This window comes from Silene latifolia, unplaced genomic scaffold, assembly GCF_048544455.1.
Source record: "Silene latifolia isolate original U9 population unplaced genomic scaffold, ASM4854445v1 scaffold_228, whole genome shotgun sequence".
In the NCBI taxonomy this organism is placed as follows: Eukaryota; Viridiplantae; Streptophyta; class Magnoliopsida; order Caryophyllales; family Caryophyllaceae; genus Silene; species Silene latifolia.
This window is the reverse complement of record NW_027413180.1, coordinates 77,628-90,192: the sequence shown is the minus strand read 5'-3', so window position 1 is coordinate 90,192 and position 12,565 is coordinate 77,628.

Below are 12,565 nucleotides of genomic sequence, written 5' to 3'. Positions count from 1 at the left end.
CATCCCAAATAGAATCAGTGGAGAGATTATAGGATCTATTCCAAGCAGACCAAGCCCCTTCATGATTATGATCAAGTACCCAAATCCATTTGGCTATTAAAGCTTTGTTCCAGGAAAGTAGTTCTTTGATATCAAACCCCCCCCCCCCTTTCTTCCCCGGGAGAGCAAAAACTTGACCAACGTTTCATGACTAACTTTCTCTGATGCTCCTCAATATTCCAGAAAAAATTCACACATTTTATTAATCTGCTTTATCACACTTTTAGGTAGCAGTACACTTGCACACCATAAGTTTTCAAGGCCAAAATTGATCGATGTGATCAGCTGAAGTTTACCAGCATAAGAGAGATTCTTGGACGACCAACGCTGTAAGAAATGTTGTATTTTACTTATCAGAACACCATACATGTCCATGGTTGTTCTGGCTGTATTAAATGGCAGTCCAAGGTATCTAAAAGAAATATTCCTTCAGAGAATCCTGTTACTTGCAGTATTTGGTTCCTAATACCAGGCTGAATACCTCCAAAGTATATCTCAATTTTATCTGTATTAGCATAAAGTCCTGACCAAGCAGCAAAATTATTTAAAGAGTCCAGAACAGCTTTAACCGAGGGGACATCACCTCTGTGGACCATAAGATCATCAGAAAATATTAAGTGTGTCAGTCCAATCTTGCTGCATTTTGGGTGGTAAGACACCTGAGTTTGTGTGCAAATGGTCCTAAGATATCTGGATAAGACCTCCATACTTAGAACAAACAAATAGAGGGAGAGAGGGTCACCCTGCCTTATGCCAATTTTCCCCTGAAAGAAACCATGGACTGTTCCATTTATTTTTAAAGAAAACCATGAACTAGAAACACATCCCCTCCAAGAGATAAAAATTGCTGGGAATTTATACGCTTTGAGCATATTTTCAATAAACTCCCATTGTAGAGAGTCAAATGCCTTCCTGATGTCAACTTTGATGAGGCACCTGGGAGTGAGATATTTCCTCCCACAACCTTTAACCAGTGACTGAGAAAGCATGATATTTTCATGTATATTCCTTTCTTGGACAAAAGCGGCTTGCTCAGGACCAATTAGTTGAGGAAGTATACACTGCAATCTTTTTGAGAGAATCTTGCTAACAGTTTTATAAAATGTAGTGCAACAGGAGATGGGCCTGAAATCAAGGACAAGTTCACACACCTTCTTCTTTGGGATTAGAGCAATTAGAGTTGCATTAGCTTGTTTACTCATTCTGCCAGTGGTGAAGAAAGAGTTGACAACTCTACATAAATCTACACCTACAATATCCCAGCTATCCTTAAAAAAAGCAGATGAAAACCCATCAGGACCTGGCTTTTATCTGATCCAATAACAAATAATGCTTCTTTAATTTCATCTGGAAGGACAGGTTTAATAAGTGCTTCCATTTCAGTGCTTGAGACACAGGGGATTCTCCGAATAAAGTCAGCATCAATAGGGGTAACTTCCTGATGAGTACCCAGTAGATGTTGATAGTAATCCACAAAACCTGCTGCAACATCATTTAACCCAGTTCTTGTTGGAAAATGTGTCCTCAACAATAGTGTGATCACATGATTTAATACCATAATTAAATCTCATATAAAGAATACGTAAGGGATGATTCATTATATAGTCAACTGATCAACATTAATCGGTAACGATTGGCTTGCTAGAGTTTGACGTTACTGTCGTGAGACGGTGGTGGTCAGTTGATCCCTTAAGGTCACACCTAAAGGATGATGCCCTAATCTGTAATGTTGATTAATTGTATGATGATACAAGTTAATCAATTCCTTAAAATTGAACAATTCAAATTGTGAGAGAGAATATTTATATCTTATTGTAATGAGATTAAATAAGATTTATTTTAGTAATAAAATGCTTTATTACTAAAATTGCTTATTGTTTGAGAAATAATAGAGATAAGAATGAATGGTTATTTATAATTACAAGATGTTGTGATTTATAATTATATGACCCTGTTTTGGGTGGATTTTGCGCAAGGCGAAATCAGGTCAGGGTAAAGTTGTGTAGGGTTAACTAGCTCTAGATAGTCAGTTGGTCAGGTTGTCAGGGTACAATAATAAGCTGTAAATGAAATAATAACAACAATAATAAGACAAGTAATTTTGTACGTGGAAAACCCTTGAATGGGAAAAAACCACGGGCACCAAGCTAGGAGAGGATTTCACTATATAGTTTGGGAGAATAATTGTATGAAAATAACAATGTTAATGTTTCTCTATGTATTGCGTGTGCTTCTTCTTGTGTGCGTGTGTGATGCCCTCAATATCTTCAAAGTATTCCTTATATAGGCTTCCTCCTTGAACGGCTTATTCTCCATAATTACGGATTATTAATTGCGGATTATTCTCCATAATTACCAGTAATAATTGCCAATTATTCCTCCCTTAATTACTGCATTTACTGCGAAATCTTCATACTTAATGCTGCGTATATAATTCCTTTATGACACGCGTATATGGTCTAATATCGTCCTGATATTTTGACCGTTGTCCCCTCCATGGCATGGCGCCTGTCTTCATGTGCCCTGATAGCTTGACATCCTGACAGCCTGGCAGTCAGGTTTAGATGAGATACTGATCAGGAAGGTCTGCGGATTTTCAGGCCTAACAATTGCCCCTTATCTCCTTATTTGCAGTGTGCCAGGACGAAAAGATGAGGAGATAACTTTATTTTTAGAAAGATTACCCAACGGTTAAGTTTTGCCTGGCCAGTTTCCTATAACGGCTATTTTACTGCAGTTGCTGATGCGTGTGGTATTTACTGCAACTTCCTTAATGATTATCCTCTTCCTTTGCGGCTGAAACCCTAATCCTCTTCATTATAAATACATGCGTGCTTCATTAAGTTGAACTCACCAAAGCCGTTTCTTCTTATTTTCTCTCTTTGATAATCTTTTTCTTTAGTTCTCTTAATTTCCAACTTCTTCAATCTTTAATTAATTCTCCATAATCTTTTAAATAATGGTCAAGAAAAAAAGTCTACCGGGCGGTTCCTGCAACTCCTCCTCCTCAGAATCCTGAGGAAACTTCTTCTGAAAATCTACCTACTTCTTCTGCTGCTCCATCTCCCACAGTAAATAAGCTGAGTGATTCTCCATTGGAGATGATCTCAATATTTCACGGTAACTTTCAATTCAAGCCTACGAAGGCTTTAAATGAAGATCAGTCTCCTGCAAACCGTTTGAAGCCTGAGTTTGAGAAGATTTTGAAGGATAAGGGGATCATCCTGGATCTTTGAAGTCTGGATCCCTGAGAATTCTCCCATCGTAGCCGACCGGGCTTGTCCTGGTTGGTTCTCGCATCCATGACCGGGCTTTCGGGCGGTTATTATAAGCTTCCTTTTTCTCCTCTTATGGTTGAGGTTATTAAGGAGATCGGTGTTCCATCTTATCAGTTAATGCCAATGGTGTGGAAGGTTATATGTTCCATTGAGAATCTCTGTAAAAAAACACAATATTTCTTTTTCTCTTGACGATCTGAAGACTTGTTATGCTTTTAAAACAAACAGTAGTGGCCGTATAAGTTTTAAGGTCAGGGCGTCTACTACTCCTCTTTTGAGTAACTTGGACAGTGGTCATGATAAAGGTCAGGGTCATTGGGTACATGTTTGTCAGGACCAATTATGTGGGTCCTGACTTGGCGTATTTGAATCATGAGGCCTGCGATGCTTGCTGGTGAGTCTTTTGGTTTCTTTCTTTGTCCTACATGTTTTGTTAGTGAAAAAATAAAATGAAAATTATAATAAGTCATACCTCTTATGTGTTCAGTTGATGACTAGGTTACTGAAACTGAGTATCCCACTCCTAATGTTTCTGCTTTCCTTGCTATTCCTCCTTTGGAGAGGTCCTGGCCTCTCTGTTGTGGGGTTAGTCACCTTCCTCGCTGTTTGAAGGCTGACGGTGCTCCCATGGCGGCTAAAGCTTCAGGGGCTGCTAGTGCCACTACCTCAGGTAGTAAGTCTGTCTTAATCTTTCCTTTCTTTTTACTTAGGATTCCTGATAGTGTTTGGTTTATATTGCTGATACAGTATTTCATGTTGCAGCCACCAGGTCATCTATTCGCCTTGCCAGGTTTGGTATGGCTGACCTTTCAGCCAGGCTGGCTAAGATTAAGGAGGAAGGTTCCCAGGGAAGCGGGGATACCGAGCTCATTATTGACTTAATCGAACAGTCGATCTTGACAAGGTCATCTGCTGCACTGCTTGTCCTGCTGAAACAAGTTCAGCAGCCCAAAAGAGGAAAGTTGAAGATGTTGACATTTCTGCCCCGGTCAGGGAAGTGAGAGCTAGGGTGGACAATATGGAGGCTGCTAGGGTGAAAATCATGGATTACGCTGCTTCTAAATCGGATGTTATGCTCACCCTTGACCCTGTTGAGACTGCTACTCAGGCAGTTGCTTCAGTGGATCATTCAGTCAGCCTCTTAGCTGGTGCCTTGGCTGCTGTAAGGGAGGTAAGCTGAAACAATGTCTGTGTGTGTTTTGTTTTGGTAGTTTTCTATTATTGGTGTAAATTACTCATGCTTTTCTTTCTGGTTTTGATCAGGGTGCTGCGACCTGTCTCCATAATGCCTATCAGGCTACTTCTTTGGTAGCTAGAATTGATCTGATGAGATTAGATTATGATAGGTTGAAGTCTGAGCTGGATTTTGCATGGGCTGACCTGGCTGCTAAAGCTGCTGACTTGTCAAGGGTACAGGCTGAGAGAGATGCTGCTAAAGCTGAAGTAGTTTCAAGCAAGCGGCTATTGCAAGAGGCCTTGGACAGAAATGAGGAGCTCACCCAAGAGAGGGATGACTTGGAGTTCAAGCTGGATGATGCTTTCCTCTATTTCTATATCAAGGGAAGAGCGGCTGCTATGTCGGAGCCTGTCGAGGCCAGGGCGAAATGGGACCCTGCAGCTGAGATGGCTTTCGCCGCTTCAAAGTATCCTGACCTGCATAACATGGAAAATGAACAGGAGGTCGACTCTCCAGGGGAGCAGGATGTTGATGCCGATCCGGCTAAGAGCAGGAGCAGGGTGTTGATGCTTTGTCTTTTTTCTAAGGAGAAGCAGTAATTTATTTTTTCAGTTTGATATTTTGGCCCATCCAGGGGGGATGTCCCTGGACAAACAATATTTTTATTTTCCTGTCTTGGGTCAGGGAGGCTATCCCTGGCTTTTATGAATATTTTGGCACCTTTGCCCCAGGGGGTAAAGGTTTTTATTAATATAGGCATGATGGCCTTCTTTTGGCTTATTCTGCTTTTGATATTCCTTTGTGAGTTTCATCCTGTTGGGCCTTTCAAACATTCTGTTTGAATAACCTGCACATTATTTTCGTTTTATTTTGTTATTCATGAGTAATTCAACCAAGTATAGTTTTTTGCTATAATGGTTGAAGGGGTGGGAAAACCGGCCTGTCGGAGGGCTTATGTCCCCCGCCTAGCCGGGAGGGCTTGGTCTTCGGCCCGTCAAGAGGGCATTTTAGACTAAGTGTTTGGGAGAGAACACCCTTACACTGTCTTCGCTGCGTCCAAATGGTTGTAATTGTGGCGATAAACCTAGTCGTCGAGCAATTATTTCATGCCCGATTGGTCCCGACTCTTTTATCGTATCCGTGGCGGTTACCAACTCGTTAGGCACAGTTAAGTGCAAAAAAATTTTTGTTTCAGGAATGTACAGTAGAGTAGCCCTCAATCCTGAGTATTTATGCATATAATCTTTTATCATGTATAATTGTTCAGGATTCAAAAGTCAATAGATGGGTTAATTTGAACAGATATAAAATACAGACAAAGCATGTAAAACATGTAGTTCATCACATAGCATGTTAGGTTGAGTAGTGATTGAATTTATACCTGATCGTAGCCTGATCTTTTATATGGAATAATTTTAAATGAGTTACATTCCAGGATCTTGGGATCATTTTCCCTTCTAGTGTTTGGAGCCTGTATGCTCCTTTTCCAACGATTGAATCAATTAAGTAAGGGCCTTCCCATGTGGGAGCCAGTTTGCCTGCTGATTTTTCTTTTTTATTTGGAAATACTTTGCGTAGGACAAGGTCTCCTTCTTTAAAGACCCTGACCCTGACGTTTTTATTGTAAGTCCTGGCGACTGCTTGTTGATATGATGCCATCCTGATTTTGGCAGCGTCTCTTAATTCTTCTGTCAGGACCAAGTTGTCTTGCATCAGGTCTTTATTTGCTTCGACGTTGTTCAGGCTGCATCTGGATGTTGGTACTCGTACTTCCGCAGGAATGACAGCGACAGCCCATACACCAGGGAGTAAGGTGTTTGGCTCATTGCGCTTTTTTGAGTTGTCTGTCCGCCCATAGTACTAATGGAAGTTCTTGACCCATCCGCCTCGTCTTCTTTTCACTTCTTTTTTTAGGCAAACATGACTACCTTGTTGCTTGATTCAGCCTGGCCATTAGCTTTTGGATATCCAAGGGTTGATGTCACCAGGTTGATATTCCATTCTTGGCAAAATGCTTGGGTCCTTTTCCCCACGAACCAAGTTCCGTTGTCGCATACTATTTCTGATGGGACTCCATATCTGCAAATGATGTTTGTCCTGATGAAGGATATTACTTCTTTTTCGTTACTTGCCTGAAAGAGTCACCTCAATCCATTTGGAGAAGTAATCACCATAGCTAACATGAATACTTTTTGTCCTGGAGCTACGGGCGCTTTTTCCACAATATCCATACCCCACTTTATGAATGGCCAGGGTGCGAGATTGAATGGAAGGAGTTCGAGATGGTCGATGTATGATTGGTGCATGAATTTGGCAGAGCTTTGCATTTTGAAGAGTATTCCAGCGATCGACCCTCGGTGTAGGCGAGTAGCCTTGTCCCGAGAACTTTGCTTGCCAGGCTCTTTCCTCCTTTGTGGTTGCCACAGTGTCCATCATGTATTTCTTGAAGTACTAGTTTGGCTTCGTCAGGCTCCAAGCATCTCAGGTAGGGTCCAGCCTGCGATCTCTTTAAGCCTGCTATCAGGGCTTCATATTTTGCTTCATTGTTGGTAGCTTTGAACTCACACTTACGGACTGTGCTATCATATCTCCCCGTGGCGATTTAAGTACTAGTCCTAACCCCTGTCCCCTCGGCGTTGGATGCCCCATCTATGAATAGGGTCCATTCTTGGTCCGGTTTTATTTTCTAGTTGGTTGACCTCTTTTATCGTCCGGTTCCAAGTTAGGGCTAAAGTCACCACAAAGTCCGCTAGGGCTGCGACTTGATTGCTTTGCCCGGGTTCAAAGGAGATGTCGTACGTGCTAATCTGACGACCATTTAGCCATCCCGCCCGAAAGTTCAGCTTACGCAGATGATTTTATGGGCAAATTGGTCCTGACTATAATGGGGTGACTTTCAAAATAGGGTCTCAATTTGGTACATGACATAATTAAAGCTAAAACATATTTTTCAAGTAGTCCATACCTCAACTCAGCATCTAGCAGGCTTTTACTTACATAGTAGACTGGATGTTGCTGACCGTCCTGTTCTTTCACCAGATCACACCGATCGCTTTGTTTGTCGATGATGATAGGTATACTGACAAAGGTTCTCCCTTTTCTGGTTTAGCCAGTAAGGGTGGAGATGATAAATAGGATTTTAGATCCTGAAAAGCTGCCTCATGCTCATCTCTCCACTGGAATTGTTTATTTTTCCTGAGGAGGTTATAGAATGTTTTGCATCTCTCAGAGGATCTTGATATGAAACGGTTCAGGGCAGCTACCCGGCCTGTCAATTTTTGGATATCCTTGACAGACTTGGGTGACTGTAGTTCCAAGATAGCCTTTATCTGTTCAGGACTAGCTTCTATGCCTCTCTTTGTGACCATATATCCAAGAAATTTGCCTACAGAGACTCCAAAGTGGCACTTTGTAGGGTTCAGCTTCATGTTATATTTTTCTAATATCTCAAATGATATTTCTAGATGCTTCACATGATCTTCTGCATTCTTGGATTTCACCACCATGTCGTCTATGTATACTTCCATGATGTCGCCTATCCGGTCTTTAAACATCATGTTGACCGGTAGGCTTTGTTCGCCAGATACGTTGCCCCGCATTCTTCTTTTTCTCGCCGAAAGGCATGGCGGTGTAACAAGATATGCCTCGATGCCTCTCGAATGAATGCAAACTTGATACTCTCCTGGTCAACAGGTGCATCTTTATTTGATTGAATCCACCGGAAGCATCCATGAATGTCGCATTTCGTGGTCTCATGTGGCGTCTACCATGGCATCAATATAAGGCAAGGGGAATGGATCTTTAGGACAAGGCTTTGTTCAGGTCAGTGTAGTCTACACGGACTCTCTTCTTCCCATTCTTTTTCTCGCACAACAACTACGTTACCATTCATTCGGGGGTACATTACTTCCCTGATCATCCCCATATCCAAGAGTTTTTCTACTTCCTAGTAAATAATGGTATTTCTTTCATGGCTTTCAAACTTGCGTCTTTCTACCAGGATCCTTCTTACCGTGTAAAGGCTTAAAAGATGGGTCAACATTGAGCTTGTGAGTAATTATATCGGCTATCTAATTCCAGTCATATCAAAATGTGACCAAGCAAACCAAGATGATTTATTTTTAAGGAATTTTACCTATTCGGGCAATCATCCGTGGTGTGTCCAATATCCATGACACTACTCTTCGGGTGCGTCGATCCTATCAAAACATACCCCTTATCAACAAAGGTACTCGGTGGTCTAGGATTACCTGATCTTTTTCCATTCTAGGAGGTGCCACATAAGTGCTCCTATTGCTCCTTTCACCTTTGGGTCATCAGTAATTGCTATGCCAGGGACTTACCCGCCTTGAAGGCTTCAAGGCTTCGATGTGGTAGTAGCATTCCCCACCTTGTCTTGTGATCTCCTTTAATCGTGGCTATGCCCTCCAACTCCGTTGGTATCTTGATGCACCGGTGATAGGTTGATGGTTGACTTGACATTATGATCCGTGGGATCCGGATGGAATCTTTTTTGGTAGATCTACTTTTGCCAGAAAGGATAGCATTGTTAGGGATCTCCGACAAGATGAATCAAGGACTCCAAATTTCTCATAAGATGAGACTCCTTCCACGTAGGTTGGGAGGTGGATTTCTCTAGGGTGCTTCTTTCAATGGTTTCACCGCTTTCCAATCCTACTAGACGCTTCGGATTTCTTGATGATTTGATCCTCGTTTATCTTCATGGCTTTCAGATAGTCGGGTTGACGTTAAGCATGATCAATAATAAGACAAGTTCACCGAAAACCCTTGCCACGCCTCCATCTACCAGGATCCTTCTTACCGGAGAATAATTGTTCCAAAATAACAATGTTAATTGATACGTGCATTTTAGAAATTACCATCTTTATGCTATTTTAGTAGTTATTTGCTACGCCATCATGATGAACATCGGGGATGCCCACCAGAGTCACAATCATTGAAAGTGATTGTGATTCCAGGGACAAGATTTCCAACGCCAGGGTGACCCACGAAGAAATGGCTTTTGAAGTTCAGTGCGCGGCAGGAATTACGTCGAGAAGCGTCTGGCTATCTTCTTTGCTCGATCGAACTTGTCTCGATCGAGGGGAAAGAAGTCCGCAAATCTCCGAACCGCCGGATATGAATTTTACTTCATAGATTGGTGGCGGTGGAGGAGACTACGATCCCGCTTATGCTCCCGATTCTCCTTATCCTTCTCCTCTTTTATCGTTCACCTTTTGTTCTACTTTGGTCTTGATCGATATCGGTCTTTTAAGTTTATTATTCCCTCTCCCTCCTTATTTTAACTCCATGGTAGGCTACTTCCTTCCTCGGGTGAAACAATCATCCGTGGTGTGTCCAATATCCATGTGAAATTTTAGCACCATTTTGAATTGTCTCTTACAATAGGGATTTGGATTTTCTTACTTCCTAAGGACCGAAAGGGCCATCTAACAATAGTCTAATCCCATATTATCAAGTCTTTGGATTAATCCTGCAATATCAACACCTTTAGTTTAGTTATGTTCAAATAGGTGGATAAACTTTAACCTTACCTTGATACTCATGGGCCAGGTTAACTTTATTTTTGACTGACGGCCGGAATATGGAGTAGGTCTATAATTGTTTCCTTTGTTGCTTTTCCTATTGCTCCTTTCATGATCCTTTGGTCTCTTATATGGGTGATCCAAGTTTGTAGCTCTTATCTTCTTCCATCAATGGCCCGAAAAGCAAGAGTCTTGGCCTCCTTGAACATCTTCGAAGGTGTCTCGGCGGGGGATACTTAGTGAGTTCGATGTATAAGTCACTATATGGTAGTAACCCAAGAGAGTGTCTCGAATGCCTCCACTTGAGTCTTGCCAAACGTCACACCTGGTATGGATACTTTTTCTTTGTTGAATCTTGCAAGAAATGTCCTGAGAGTTTCATCATATTTCACCGGAGGATTTCTTCGTGTAACTCGGTAAAGGTCATCGGATCGTTTCTCCAACTCCCTGCTACTTCGCAAACCGCCGGTTAAAATTTTGACGATGATAACGTCCCCTGATCGGGTTGGCAAAGGAATGGATTTGATGCTCCATTGCAACCTACCCGAGGTAATTAGCGGTAATTTTATTATTGTTAATGTACCATTGCGGGCGGGGCCCCCCTCCCATGGGCCGTTCCAAATCCCTTGCACATGCAAACTTGTCGAACTCGTTTTGGGAATAGATGCATAGGAAATTTGCCAAAAAGATTTTGCTTTGTAAAGAGCCACGTGATTTTGTGGATCCGTGGTTCCATCATAGACCCTCATGGATGGAATTGTGAACTTTTTTTGGTAGATCTACTTTTGCTATTTCGTCTATGAAAGGCGAATCAACATAATTCTACTCGACAATTTTGTCGGCACTCGATCTTCTTCCATGACCACCGGTACTCCGAGTATCTTATCGAATTTTTCGTTGAGTTTCTTGATCTCTGAACTACGCCATCATGATGGGGCATTGCCGCAGAATCATCGGGTTTCTCTTTATCATCATCTTTTGGTTCGTCATCACCATCAACGTTAATGGATTTAGGAATACTTGGGCTCCCAAAACTGGAAAAATCAATATTTTTAATGATTGATGAAAATGGGGTTCTGGTTGGAATTTAGAGCCCTTGCATAGCATGATTCATCTTTTTTGCACAATTATGACATTCAATTTCTTGTCAAATGCACATATTCGGGTTTGCGGTTGGTGTCACATGCAGGTTTTTTTTCCCTTTCCTTAATTTTTTTAGCTTTAGCCAAAACTTGCCTTTTGACCCATTAGTTTTTTTTCCAATTTTTGCTTGGAGTTGGTGTAAGTATAGAGGAAGGAGGAAAAAGAAAAGAAAAACTTGAAAAAAAAAAGAAAGACGTGAAAGTTGAGAGCGCATTCAATTGTTCTTCAACGGTAAAAAAATAAGATAAGAAAAAGGAAAAAGAAGAAAAATGAAAAATTTATTCAAGAGCTTTGATTCCATCTCTGCGCTATTTCTATCTTCCTGGTGGATTTTTTATTCATATCATTTTGAGCCACTGTTTTTAACTTTCTAGATTGGGACTTTCCAACTTGTTTAGGAACTAGCAATTAACATTTTTGAAATGAAATAATAAAATTTGTAATAAGACAATTTGTCTTTCATTTTTGTTGCATGCATGCTATGTTCTTCAAAAAAGAGTGACCACGGTAGGTTTCACTATATAGCCATTTTTGTATGAAAATAAAATTTAATTTTGTTGCATTTTGTTTTTATATAAGAAAAAGGATTTTTTAGTAGTTATTTGCTAGATTTTATATGCCCCATTCTTGCATCTTTGGAATTTTAGTAGTTTTTGGCCCCGAATAATTTTTGTTTTGGGTGAGCTTTTGCGGAATCAAGCCTAAAACATGTCCCTACGCATGCAATTAGGAGATGAGTTGAGTCGAGCTTGGAAAGTACTATTTTGAGATGCGCATTGGAGTAAGGAAGTTGTGTAAGAGAGTTAATTTGCTAGTTCCTGCTTGTAAGAGCCATATCTCGAGTTCTACAACAGTTATTAAGGTGATTCCAGTTGGAGGTGAAAGCTTATCCTCTTAGCTTTCCAACAAACCACGCCCTAATAAGTGGCAGCCGTTTGAATGAAATAATAACAATAATAAGACAAGTAATTTTGTACGTGGAAAACCCTTGAATGGGAAAAACCACGGGCACCAAGCCAGGAGAGGATTTCACTATATAGTTTGGGAGAATAATTGTATTTATCCGAAAATAACAATGTTAATGTTTCTCTCTGTTTTTATTTAATGTTTATTATTCCCTCTCCCTCCTTATTTATTGCTTCTTTACTTGTGTTAGGATTAGTGTGATGGTAACGATGTTTTAACCCTCAATATCTTCAAAGTATTCCTTATATAGGCTTCCTCCTTGAACGGCTTATTCTCCATAATTACGGATTATTAATTGCGGATTATTCTCCATAATTACCCTTAGTAATAATTGCCAATTATTCCTCCCTTAATTCTCTTATTCATTTCCCTTGCTTTAGTCTTTAGTTTAAATCTTCATACTTAATGCTGCGTAT